Here is a 12534-nt window from a genome sequence, read left to right on the forward strand (position 1 = left end):
GCAAAAGAAACAGTCAACAAAACCGAAAGACAACCGACAGAATGGGAGAAGATATTTGCAAATGACATATCAGATAAAGGGCTAGTATCCAAAATCTATAAAGAACTTATCAAACTCAACAACCAAAGAACAAATGATCCAATCAAGAAATGGGCAGAAGACATGAACAGACATTTTTCCAAAGAAGATGTCCAAATGGCCAACAGACACACGAAAAAGTGCTCAACATCGCTTGGCATCAGGGAAATCCAAATCAAAACCTCAATGAGATACCACCTCCCACCAGTCAGAATGGCTAAAATTAACAAGTCAGGAAACGACAGATGCTGGTGGGGATGTGGAGGAAGGGGAACTCTCCTACACTGTTGGTGGGAATGCAAGCTGGTGCAGCCACTCTGGAAAACAGTATGGAGGTTCCTCACAAAGTTGAAAATAGAGCTACCATACGATTCAGCAATTGCACTACTGGGTATTTACCCCAAAGATAGAAATGTAGGGATCCGAAGGGGTACATGCATCCTGATGTTTATAGCAGCAATGTCCACAATAGCCAAACTATGGAAAGAGCCAAGATGTCCATTGACAGATGAATGGATAAAGAAGATGTGATAGACACACACACACACACACACACACACACACAATGGAATATTATGCAGCCATCAAAAGGAATGAAATCTTGCCATTTGCAAAGATGTGGATGGAACTGGAGGGTATTATGCTGAGTGAAATAAGTCACTCAGAGAAAGACATGTATCATATGCTCTCACTGATCTGAGGAATTCTTAATCTCAGGAAACAAACAGGGTTGCTGGAGTGGTCGGGGGTGGGAGGGATGGGGTGTCTGGGTGATAGACATTGGGGAGGGTATATGCTATGGTGAGTGCTGTGAATTGTGTAAGACTGTTGAATCACAGACCTGTACCTCTGAAACAAATAATACATTATATGTTAAAAAAAAAAGAAGAAGAAGAAGATAGCAGGAAGGGAAAAATGAAGTGGGCGGGGGAGAAGTCGGAGGAGGAGAGGAACCATGAGAGACTATGGACTCTGAGAAACAAACTGAGGGTTCTAGAGGGGAGAGGGGTGGGGGGATGGGTTAGCCTGGTGATGGGTATTAAAGAGGGCATGTTCTGCATGGAGCACTGGGTGTTATACGCAAACAATGAATCATGGAACATTACATCAAAAACTAATGATGTCATGTATGGTGATTAACATAATAAAAAAGAAGGATTAAAAAAATAGAATCCATACAAGTACTAGAAGTACACATGAATGGATTCCTTTATAACCCAGAAATAGGGAAAACATTTCTACCATAATTCCAGATCTAGTAGCAATAAGACAAGAGAGAGATCAATTTAATTATACATTAAAAATTTAGCATGGCAACACAGACACAGACACACACACACAGTGTAAAGAAATGAAAAAGACAAATGACAAATCAGGGAAAATATTTGCAACTGTATGTCACAAACAAAGAATGAAAATCTTCAATATAAAAAGTTTCTAAAAGTAGGAAAAAATCTCTCATATATTAAAAAAAAAGAGTTTCTAAAGAGAGAAAGGAATGTCTAGAGAAATGAATACAGAGTTGGAAGAAAAAGACACACAAATTTCTCTTAACCAGATGAAAGATGATCAATAGTACTTTTCATAAGTGATATACAAATTAGAACTGCACTGAGATACCATTTATCACCAATTAGATTGGTTACCATTTAGAAGTCAGACTGCAATCTCTCAGCAGGGCTCTGAGGAAACAGATACTATCATGCACTGCACGGGAGACAGAAGATGATCCACACCCTGTGGAGGGCAATCTATCAATAACAAGCACAATAACTAATGTACTTACTCTTTAGCTCAGCTACCAAACTTCTAGAATTCCATTCCAAAGATGTACTGGCAAAAATAGGAAAAGATGTATGAGCAAAGCTAGTCATTGCAGAACGATTTGGAATAGCAAAAGGTTGGGAGCTGCAGAAATGCCCTATCACAGGGAGACTGGACAAATAAACTAGGGTTCATCCACCTAATGGAGTTCTATGCAGCTAGAAAGGAGTTAGAAAAACCTATATATTGCTGGGAAGTATTTTCCTGAATAGATGGTTAAGTGGAAAAAAATGATATACTTGTACAGAATGCTTAATCTGATGGATGAGGGACTATGAATGTGTTTTCTTAAAAAAAGGGAAAGGAAAGGGAACAGTCAAGGGACTGTAAAAAGGGTAAAAAGCAACACTTACTTGAACACACTGTATTATAGATTTGACCTTGAAACCATTAGTATATTTTGCATAATGATGAAATGAAATTTTTAGAAACAAGCAATCTCTAAAAAATTTAAAGTAAATATGCACTGAGTAGGCGGTATGGCCATACAGAGAACTATTCCAAGGGACCCTGCATTACATTATTTGCATGCATTTCCTAGTGGGATGTAACCTAAAAATGAAATCAATGGAAAAAACAACTCACGTGTTTACAGTAATTGTAGTTTTGGTGGTAGTGTTGGTATTGCTCTTCTGAGACTGGCATTTGTCTATTAGAAGATAAAACAAGTGAGTACTTGTGTACTATTCCACTTCTCTCATTCCCAGTGTTTTCAAGAATTGAAATTCTTTGCGTGGAAGAAGGAGATGTAAACATAAGGTATAAGGGATTAAATAAAATCTCTGTGATCCTTGATTTAATTAGAAGTATGAAGATGAACTCATGATTTATTTTATTTTATTTTATTTATTTTTTTTTTTAAAGATTTATTTACTTATTTGAGAGAGTGAGAATGAGAGAGAGTACATGAGAGGGGGGAGGGTCAGAGGGAGAAGCAGGCTCCTCGCTGAGCAGGGAGCCTGATGCGGGACTCGATCCCGGGACTCCAGGATCATGACCTGAGCCGAAGGCAGTCGCTTAACCAACTGAGCCACCCAGGTGCCCCTCATGATTTATTTTAACTTGCATATATGTAACTCTTGTTTTGTAGCTCTGTTTACTCAAAAGGCCCTGGAACAATGGCTACACAGTAATGATAATATTCCTAATCCCAGGCTGTGGTATTAAAATACTATTTCCCACCAGGAGAAACCAAGGCTTCTTGCGGAACAGACAGATTTCAGGTTTGGGGCAGAAAACGCACAAGATGAGCTTGGAATATCTTGTCATTACCAGAAAGAAAAATATCAAAGGCTGTAAAATCATATCAAAAGGATTGAGGAGGAAACTTAAATAGGTCTCTACTTGCTAAAGGTGGGGAAATTTGAATATTTGTAAGGATAAGAACTCAAATTATTGAAACATGTCAATTATGGGGCACCTGGGTGGCTCAGTCGGTTAAGTGTCTGCCTTCGGTTTGGGTCATGATCCCAGGGTCCTGGGACTGAGCCCTGCAACGGGCTCTCTGCTCAGCAGGGAGCCTGCTTCTCCTTCTCCCTCTGCCTGCCACACCCGTTGCTTGTGCTCTCTCTCTCTGTGTCAAATAAATAAATAAAATCTTTAAAAAAAAGCTATGAAACATGTCAGTTATGATAAAATCCATGAGTTAGTTCATAATGATATTTTAAAAAAATATTCTCATTGATCACCGTTGGAAGATGTTAGTGAACTCAATCATCATTTTGAAACCTGACAAATTAGGTAAAAAATAAGATGCTGATCCTATCATTTCCATTAGAACTATCCCACCACATGACTGAAAAAGTGATAAAATAGTTTCTCTTTACAGGAGTGTTCAGCTAATAAAAAAGGACGGATTGTGGAATTATAATAGTACCATTTGCAACCTCCACTGAATTAATGGATCTAGACATTGATTGGTAATGGTTGTTAACCACCTCAAAACCAAGACAATCAAACATGTGTCCTAAGGGGAAACAAAGCACAGCCTATGAAATAGCCTGGCCCCCAAAAATCAAATCTGAATCTGATCACATCTCTACCTCTAAGTACCAACATAAGAAGTACAAAGGAGAGAGAAGCAAGTTAAGCAACACGATGGGAATGCAATGAGGAAAACCCAAAATGTAAGGAAGTCCTGCAGGACAAACGAGAGGTTTCTTCAAACAATAAACTCTGAGTAAAATAAAGAGCAAGAAGGAGAATCCATAGGTTAAAAGAGACTTAAAAAGCAGACCATTAATCCCTATGGCTCTTATTTAGATATGTATTCAAGAAACAAAACCACAATAAAAAGCAAAAAAATTAAGCACTAACATAAATAAGACGACTGGAAATTTGATCACAGATGCTTTGGTTTTATTAGGAATTACTGTTATAGTTTATTTTTTTAAAGATTTTATTTATTTATTTGAGAGAGAGAGCACGAGCAGGGGGAAGCGGGGAGAGGGCCAGGGGACAAGCAGACTCTCTGCTGAGTGGGGAGCCCGATGCGGGGCTCGATCCCAGGACCCTGGGATCATGACCTGAGCCGAAGGCAGACGTTTAACCGACTGAGCCACCCAGGCGCCCCTAGTATATAGGTTAAATGCAGTCATGGCAATGGGGTTATACAGGTATCTAAGTGCATTATGTTTTAGAAATTCATACTGAAATATTTGAAATGGTATGATGTCTGGAGTCTGCATGAAAATAATGGAGGAGTGTGGGAGTGCATAAGAATAGAGGTGAACCCAGATGGGGCCATATATTGGTAACTGTTGGGGCTACATTATGGCTTCGCCAATTTCATCATACTGTTCTATGTTCTACAGTATCATAATATAAAAAGTATCTCCATATATAGAGAAATATATATATATGTTTTAATGCTTGCAAGGCTACAGTGAAATGGGTACACCTACAGATTGTAAATTTCAGTATATATTGGTAGAACCTATCAGAAAAGACAGCAAATGCTTCAAAAACCTTAAAAATGCCTATACTCAAGGTCAATTCCCTTTTTTAAAAAAGTTTTTATTTTCATTCCAGTGTAGTTAATATACTGTGTTATATTCGTTTATATTAGTACGATACCATGATTCAACAATTCTGTGCATTATTCAGTGTTCAGCATGATTAAGTGTGAATAACACAGATATTCAGAAAAGTAGCAGATGAAATTGTTACCACTCCAGCTAGGTGGGCATGGACACACAGTCCCCTCCAAAGCTCCTGAGTCTCTCTCTCCTTGTCTGAATCCTGTTCTGTACCCACTTCCTTTTCAAGGGTTCTTTCCCCTTTCCCTCTTCAATAATATTCTTTTGTTCTCTGTTATGTCCACTTTGTTTCCCCCCTGCTTCTCTCTCCTCTTTTCTTCTTCCACACTGTTCTCTTTTCCTTTCTCTGCTCTACTTTTTTCTCCCCGATCCCTTTAACAAATGGCCATGACACTGAACTGAAAAATTGCTATTTTCTTTTTAAATTGGCGAACCCGATGGATTAAAGTTTTATGGTTTTGATTTTGTTTGGAAAGTAGGCGAGTTGAATGCTTTCCTCCCAGTTTGAAAGAGAACACCCTCTGCAACACTCTGCACAAGACCTTCAGTCCATTTTATCTACCTGTCAAAATGGTGAGAGTGGTCTCTTCTGAGACTGGAGCATGAATTGAGTTCATGTGAGTGGTGGTCTCTGTGTGTAGTCTTAGCACGGAGTGCTCAGATGATATGTGGCTCATAGGGCAGTTCCAGCTTCTCGGCTTAAACTCTACCATGGAAAAGTTGACATTCAGACCAAAACGCTATTCCAGCTCCCTCTCTGCCTATAACAGCTGAGATAAGGGGCATCCATGCATGTGGGGTCTCCCAATAAAGAGGAAAGACTAAGGGGTGCTGAATCTTCACACCGTGCAACCCACTTGAGTGACATCTTGCAGAAGCAGCCCTGCATATACAGAGCTCTGTGCTGAAACCAAAGTTTCTCTGTGAGCTGGTATGGGTGGGTTTCCGACTCCTCCCCATCAGCAACCCGGCTGATCACTGCAGATAAACAGCCAAGCTATGGAGAAAGTTCCTTCTCTATGTTTACTCATGTGAATTCAGTTGAAAGCTGCCCTTGATCAAAGGCTCTCGTGGAGGACTCCAGGACTTTTATTATTTATTATTTGTAGAGTATCACAAGTGTCACCCGGCAGTTTTCAAAACATAGAACACCAGAGAAAAGATTCATGCTGTGAGGAGGTGACAATATAAATGAAATGTAAACATCACCCTGGATAACAGTTAAGTCCCTTGAGAGGTAGAAATACGGGCTCTACAATTGGAGGGAGTCTGGACAGAAGTAGATTCTCAGGGGAAAGTGCCTAGAGAAAATCAATGGCAGAATACCAATAAACATGCTTTTCTGAAACAATGTATTGTGAAATGTTCAGCTGACCTATAAAATCAATGCAAATGAGAACAAAGTTTTTCCGCAGTAAATTATCAAAGGCTTAAAAACCGATACTACGTAATTCTTGCAAAGCTGCTGAAATAGTGTCACCATTATTCATTTCTGGAGGTGTCATAAATTGGTAGAACGCTTTAGAAAAGCAAATTAGTATTATGTATCTGTTAGGATTCTTATGTAAGACTTTAATCCTTTTGCAGTATTTATAACTTTAACATACTGCAGAAGACAGCTCAGTATAATGCAGCCTTTATATACAACCCAGCAGTGAACACCCTGTGTTCCTATTACCAAGTGCATTTCTTTTCTCTATTATAACACACTTTCAGACAATTTATCCCAGTCTCCACGAGCTTTTATGTATCCCAGGTTTTTTGTAGCACCCAGTATCTGTCAATAATATCAAGAGGCATGAAAGTGTTTTTGCCTTTTAACCCTGTATTTCAATTTCTAGTTCATACTCTAAAAAAATAAAACTGAAAAAAGGAAAAATTATCTGTATAGATGAAGATACTTGTAACACTTATAGTATAAAAATAGGATAACCTAACTGGTACCAAGTAGAGGAGTTAGTAAGAATTATGACACATTCACTTGATACATATTTTTATAGTCTTTAAAAAATGACTTTCAAGATTATCTGGTTATATGAAAAAATACTTGGACTATAATATTAACAGATAAAAGCAAAAACAAAAATTAAATATCAAATGTTGCTATAACCTAATTGAAAAAGTACGCAAGAGGAAAAAGAAGGCAGTCATACTCACCTGCTAGTGCTGGTCACAGTAGGAAGGTGGGGCTACTGATGACTTACTGTTCTCCACTGTCTAATATTTTAAAATGTGCTAATAAATGTGTGTTTCTGCTAATACACTTTTTGAAATGAAGAAAACAAAGAAAAAAATAAGTGACAGAAATAGAAGTTGTGTGTCACCCTTCATGAAAAGCATTTCCGATAGTACACCGAGTCCAAAAGGAAGGTAATAAATCTTTAAACTGGCCAGAAGAATTGTTCTAAGACTCCCTGGGCAACTGTATCTGAAGGATGGTTTGTAGAACACTTCTCCAGGGAAGGAACTGGATTTTTCCAATGCTATATTTACCTTAACATTTGTACCAGAAATTAAAAAGATGTCTATTAATAGCTACATTAGGATTTTCTGGGTAGTAATTGCATAACTGAAATTCGGTACTACCAGCAAGTTCCTTACGTAGAGATTTTGTGCTTCATGATGCAACTGACAACAGAAATAAGAAGGAGAAGGAAGTAGCTTAATAAAACTTGAAGAAAATAGTCAAGAAACAATCAAAATGAGATATGTATATAGGGAAGTTTTTCCCAAACTCACTCATATGAAGCTCCCAGGGGCTTGAAGAGGTGTTGCTCAACTCTCTGAGCCTAATCAGTACTGGTCAATAATGATACTGTTTTGGTGAGAACAGCATTGCATATTTCTATTTGCTCTTCTGAAATTTCGTAGCAGTCAGACCTCCCTGGAAGTGCTGACTCATGGACAGAATGTGGATTTTGGAGACAGGTACATCTCAGCTCAAATTCCAACATCACTACCACATGCCGACTGCGTGGCTTTGGGCAGGTCACAATGTTTCTGTGGCACAGAGACTCACAAGAAGTAACAACAGCCTCCCACTGGCTAGAGGAATCAAGAGCGATGGCTTTATTTTTTATTTTTTTCCCTTTAAAATTTTTAACTATATTTTATCTTATTTTAAATTTTCATTTAAATTCTACTTAGTTACAGTGCAATATTGGTTTCTGGAATAGAATTCAGTGATTCATCACTTACATACAACACCTGGTGCTCATCACAACAAATGCCTCCTTAATACCCAGCACCCATCTAGCCCATCCCCTACCTACTCCCCTCCATCAATCTTCAGTTTGTTCTCTATAGTTAAGAGTCTCTTATGGTTTGTTTCCCTCTCTCCTTTTTCCCCCCCTTTCCCATATGTTCATCTGTTTTGTTTCTTAAATTCCACATATGAGTGAAATCATATGGTATTTGTCTTTCTCTGACTGACTCATTTCACTTAGCATAATACCCTCTAGTTTCATCCATATTGTTGCAAATGGCAAGATTTCATTATTTTTGGTGGCTGAATAATATTCTTTTTTTATCCATCTTTTTTTATCCATCCCACATCTTTTTTTTTTTTTCCATCCATATCTTTTTTATCCATTCATCAGTCAATGGACATTTGGGCTCTCTCTATAGTTTGGCTATTGTTGATAATGTTGCTATAATCATTGGAGTGCATGTACCCCTTCAAATCTGTATTTTTGTATTCTTCGGGCAAATATCTAGTAGTGTAATTGCTGGATTGTAGGGTAGTTCTATTTTTAACTTTTTGAGGCACCTCCATACTATTCTCCAGGGTGGCTACACCAGTTTGCATTCCCACCAACAGTGCAAAAGTGTTCCCCTTTCTCTGCATCCTGGCCAACACCTGTTGTTTCTTGTGTTGTTAATTTTAGCCATCCTGACAGTGTTGAGGTGGCATCTCATCGTGGTTTTGATTTGTATTTCCCTGATGCCGAGTGATGCTCATCATCTTTTCATGTGTCTAGCCATCTGGATGTCTTCTTTGGAAAAGTGTCTATTCATGTCTTCTGCCCATTTCTTAACTGGAATATTTGGTTTTTGGGTGTTGAGTCTGATAAGTCCTTTATAGATTTTGGATACTAATCCTTTATCAGATATGTTGTTTGCAAATTTTTTCTCCCATTCCATAGGCTGCCTTTTAGTTTCACTGATTGTTTCCTTTGCTGTGCAGAAGCTTTTTATCTTGATGAAGTCCCAATAGTGCATTTTTGCTTTTGTTTCCCTTGCCTTTGGAGATGTGTCTAGCAAGAAGTTGCTGCAGCTGAGGTCACAGAGGTTGCTGCCTGTGTTCTCCTCTAGGATTTTGATGGACTCCTGTCTCACATTTAGGTTTTTCATCCATTTTGAATTTGTTTTTGTGTGTGCTGTTAGGAGTGGTCAGTTTCATTCTTCTGCATGTTGCTGTCCAGTTTTTCCAACACCATTTGTTGAAGAAACTGTCTTTTCTCCATGGGATATTCTTTCCTGCTTTGTCGAAGATTAGTTGACCATATAGCTATGGGTCCATTTCTGGGTTTTTTATTCTGTTCTATTGATCTATGTGACTGTTTTTGTGTCTTGAGGACTACAGCTTTGTAATATAGCTTAAAGTCTGGAATTGTGGTGCCTCCAGCTTTGCATTTCTTTTTCAGGATTGCTTTGGTGATTTGGGGTCTTTTGTGGTTTCATACAAATTTTAGGATTGTTTGTTCTAGCTCTGTGAACAATGCTGGTGGTATTTTGATATGGATTGTATTAAATGTGTAGATTGTTTTGATTAGTATAGACATTTTAACAATGTTTGTTCTTCCAATCCATGACATGGAATGTTTTTCCATTTCTTTCTGTCTTCTTCAATTTCTTTCATAAGTGTTCTATAGTTTTCAGACTGCAGATCTTTTACCTTTTTGGTTAGATTTATTTATCTTATTGTTTTTGGTGCAATTGCAAATTGGATTGATTCCTTGATTTCTTTTTCTGCTGCTTCATTATTTGTGTATAGAAATGCAACAGAGGGGCTCCCTGCTCAGTGGGGAGTCTGCTTCTCCCTCTCCCTCTGCCCCTCCCCAACTTGTGCTCTCTCTCTCTCTCTAATAAATAAATAAAAATCTTTTTAAAAAAGAAATGCAACATATTTCTGTACATTGATTTTATATCCTGTGACTTTGTTGAATTCATGTACTAGTTCTAGCAATTTTTGATGGAGTCTTTCAGGTTTTCTACATAGAGTATCATGTCATCTGCAAATAGTGAAAGTTTGACTTCTTCCTTGCTGATTTGGATGCTTTTTATTTCTTTTTGGTGTCTGATTGCTGAGGTAAAGACCTCCAGTACTATGTTAAATAGTAATGGTGAGTGGACATCCTTGTCTTGTTCCTGACCACAGGGGAAAGGCTCTCAGTTTTTCCCCATTGAGGACGATATTAGCTGTGGGTCTTTTGTATATGGCCTTGATGATGTTGAGGTATGTTTCACCTATCCCTACTTTCTTGAGGGATTTTATCAGGAATGGATGCTGTATTTTGTCAAATGCTTTTTCTGCATCTATTGATATGGTTCTTCTTTTAATAATGTGGTGTATCACACTGATTGATTTGTGAATATTGAACCAGCCCTGCAGCCTAGGAATATCCCATTTGATGTGGTGAATAATTCTTTTAATGTACTGTTGAATTCAATTTGCTAGTATCTTGATGAGAATTTTTGCTTCCATGTTCATCAGGGATCTTGGCCTGTAATTCTCCTTTTAAGTGGGGTCTTTGTCTGGTTTTGGAATCAGGGTAATGCTGAGTTTGGAAGTTTTCCTTCCATTTCTGTTTTTTGGAACAGTTTGAGAAGAATAGGTATTAACTGTTTAGATGTCTGGTAGAATTCCCCTCGTAAGCCATCTGGCCCTGGGATTTTGTTTGTTGGGAGATTTTTGATTACTGATTCAATTTCTTGGCTGGTTATGGGTCTGTTCATATTTTCTATTTCTTTCTGTTTCAGTGTTGATGGTTTGTATGTTTCTAGGAATTCGTCCATTCCTTCCAGATTGAGGGGCAACAGCTTTAATACAAGGAGCTGCCTATTGATGGTGAATCCCTTGCAATAAGCACAATGCTTCCCTCGGCACTCACATTTTCATTTTAGAAGGGGCAAGAACTGCCTGTTGGTGAGAGCAGATGTAGTAATATGCAACTGCAAGGGAGTGTCTCTGGTCTCTGGGAGAGAACATCTCAATGGCTCTGCTCTGACTTCCATAGCACCCCTCCCACTCATGACTACACACTTCTCTCCATTCCCAGCACCATCTGAGATTGCAACCTCCCTTAAATCTTCAGTCAGGCTTATTGACTAGGATCTCCCTACAGCAGTTGCCTGCTGTTTGACCGCTTCATGGAGGTCACCCAGTGCAGCTTCTAGAACCCTCTATATTACATAATTCATACCTTCTCCCCTGCCCCTTTTCTGAATTTCCCAGGTGTCCTGGCCAGAGGCTATTTACAGTTTTGGAATTATAAGCTTCTCTGAGAACAGGAAGAAAGCTATGGACCCATAGTTCTGCACATAACTTTTGTAGTTCACAAAACCCCTAAATACCATCTCTGAACCTCAAGTTAAGAGCCCCACGCTTAAGGATTAATTTGTCAAGTGGAGTTTTTTTGTTGTTTTTGTTTTGTTTTAGTATTACAAATCACCATCATGACTTATTAATTTATCTCTTTTGGTATATGTATATATTTATATAAAGGAAGGAGTTTCCTTAAAAGGGGTTAATCAAGTGATAAAAGCAGATTATTTCTACCTATATGAGCTGAACTGGATCAACTTGTAGAAGTGGTGTGCATAGTAATCAAGGGTATGGGCTCTACAAAAGGGCTGCCGGGATCCCAGTCCTAACGCTGCCACTTTCTGTGTTATTTAACAAGTATATAATTCACCTGGTTTCTGTTTCTCATCAGCAGAATAAAGAGTAATTTTAACTATATAGGGTTGCTAAAATGGGTTCATGATTAAATAAGATAACAAGATATGAAGCCCTTAGCACAGCGCCTGGCGTATAGTATGCCTTGAGTAAAAACATTCTATCTCTGCCCCCATCTAAAAATTATTTGCATGATCTGACAACGCTGCTGATCTTGTGCAGTTGTGATAGCAAGGAATGGTTTGCTCGAAGCTTTTTAGATGGACACAAATCCAGAACAATATCCTGGCCAGTGAAGTTAAATCCTCTCCCATCCTCTCTGGACCCAAAGAAGAAACCCATGGGCAAGGATACATGTCACATTTGCTATATTTAGGGAGACTGACTTTTGGGATGTTTCCTCATAAGCCTTAAATTCTTTAATACCTAGGTACTTAGAAAAAAACTGCTGCCATTCTGTGTGTTTAATGACATGCATAGGTCTCAGTTTCTATTAACAAGTCCTGTTGTGGGAGAGCCATCTTTGACTAGCGCAGAGGACCACAGTGCCCTGCATGACATTCATTAACAGTTACCCAGCTCGGGCCCATGTAACAACTAATTTTATAATAAGATTCAGCTACTTTGCCAGCCAGAAATAAAATGTCAGGTTTAGTAGCTTATTTCTTCTTTAATTTACACTAACCACAGTTT

The sequence above is a fragment of the Neomonachus schauinslandi genome, chromosome 11 (assembly GCF_002201575.2).
Source record: "Neomonachus schauinslandi chromosome 11, ASM220157v2, whole genome shotgun sequence".
In the NCBI taxonomy this organism is placed as follows: domain Eukaryota; kingdom Metazoa; phylum Chordata; class Mammalia; order Carnivora; family Phocidae; genus Neomonachus; species Neomonachus schauinslandi.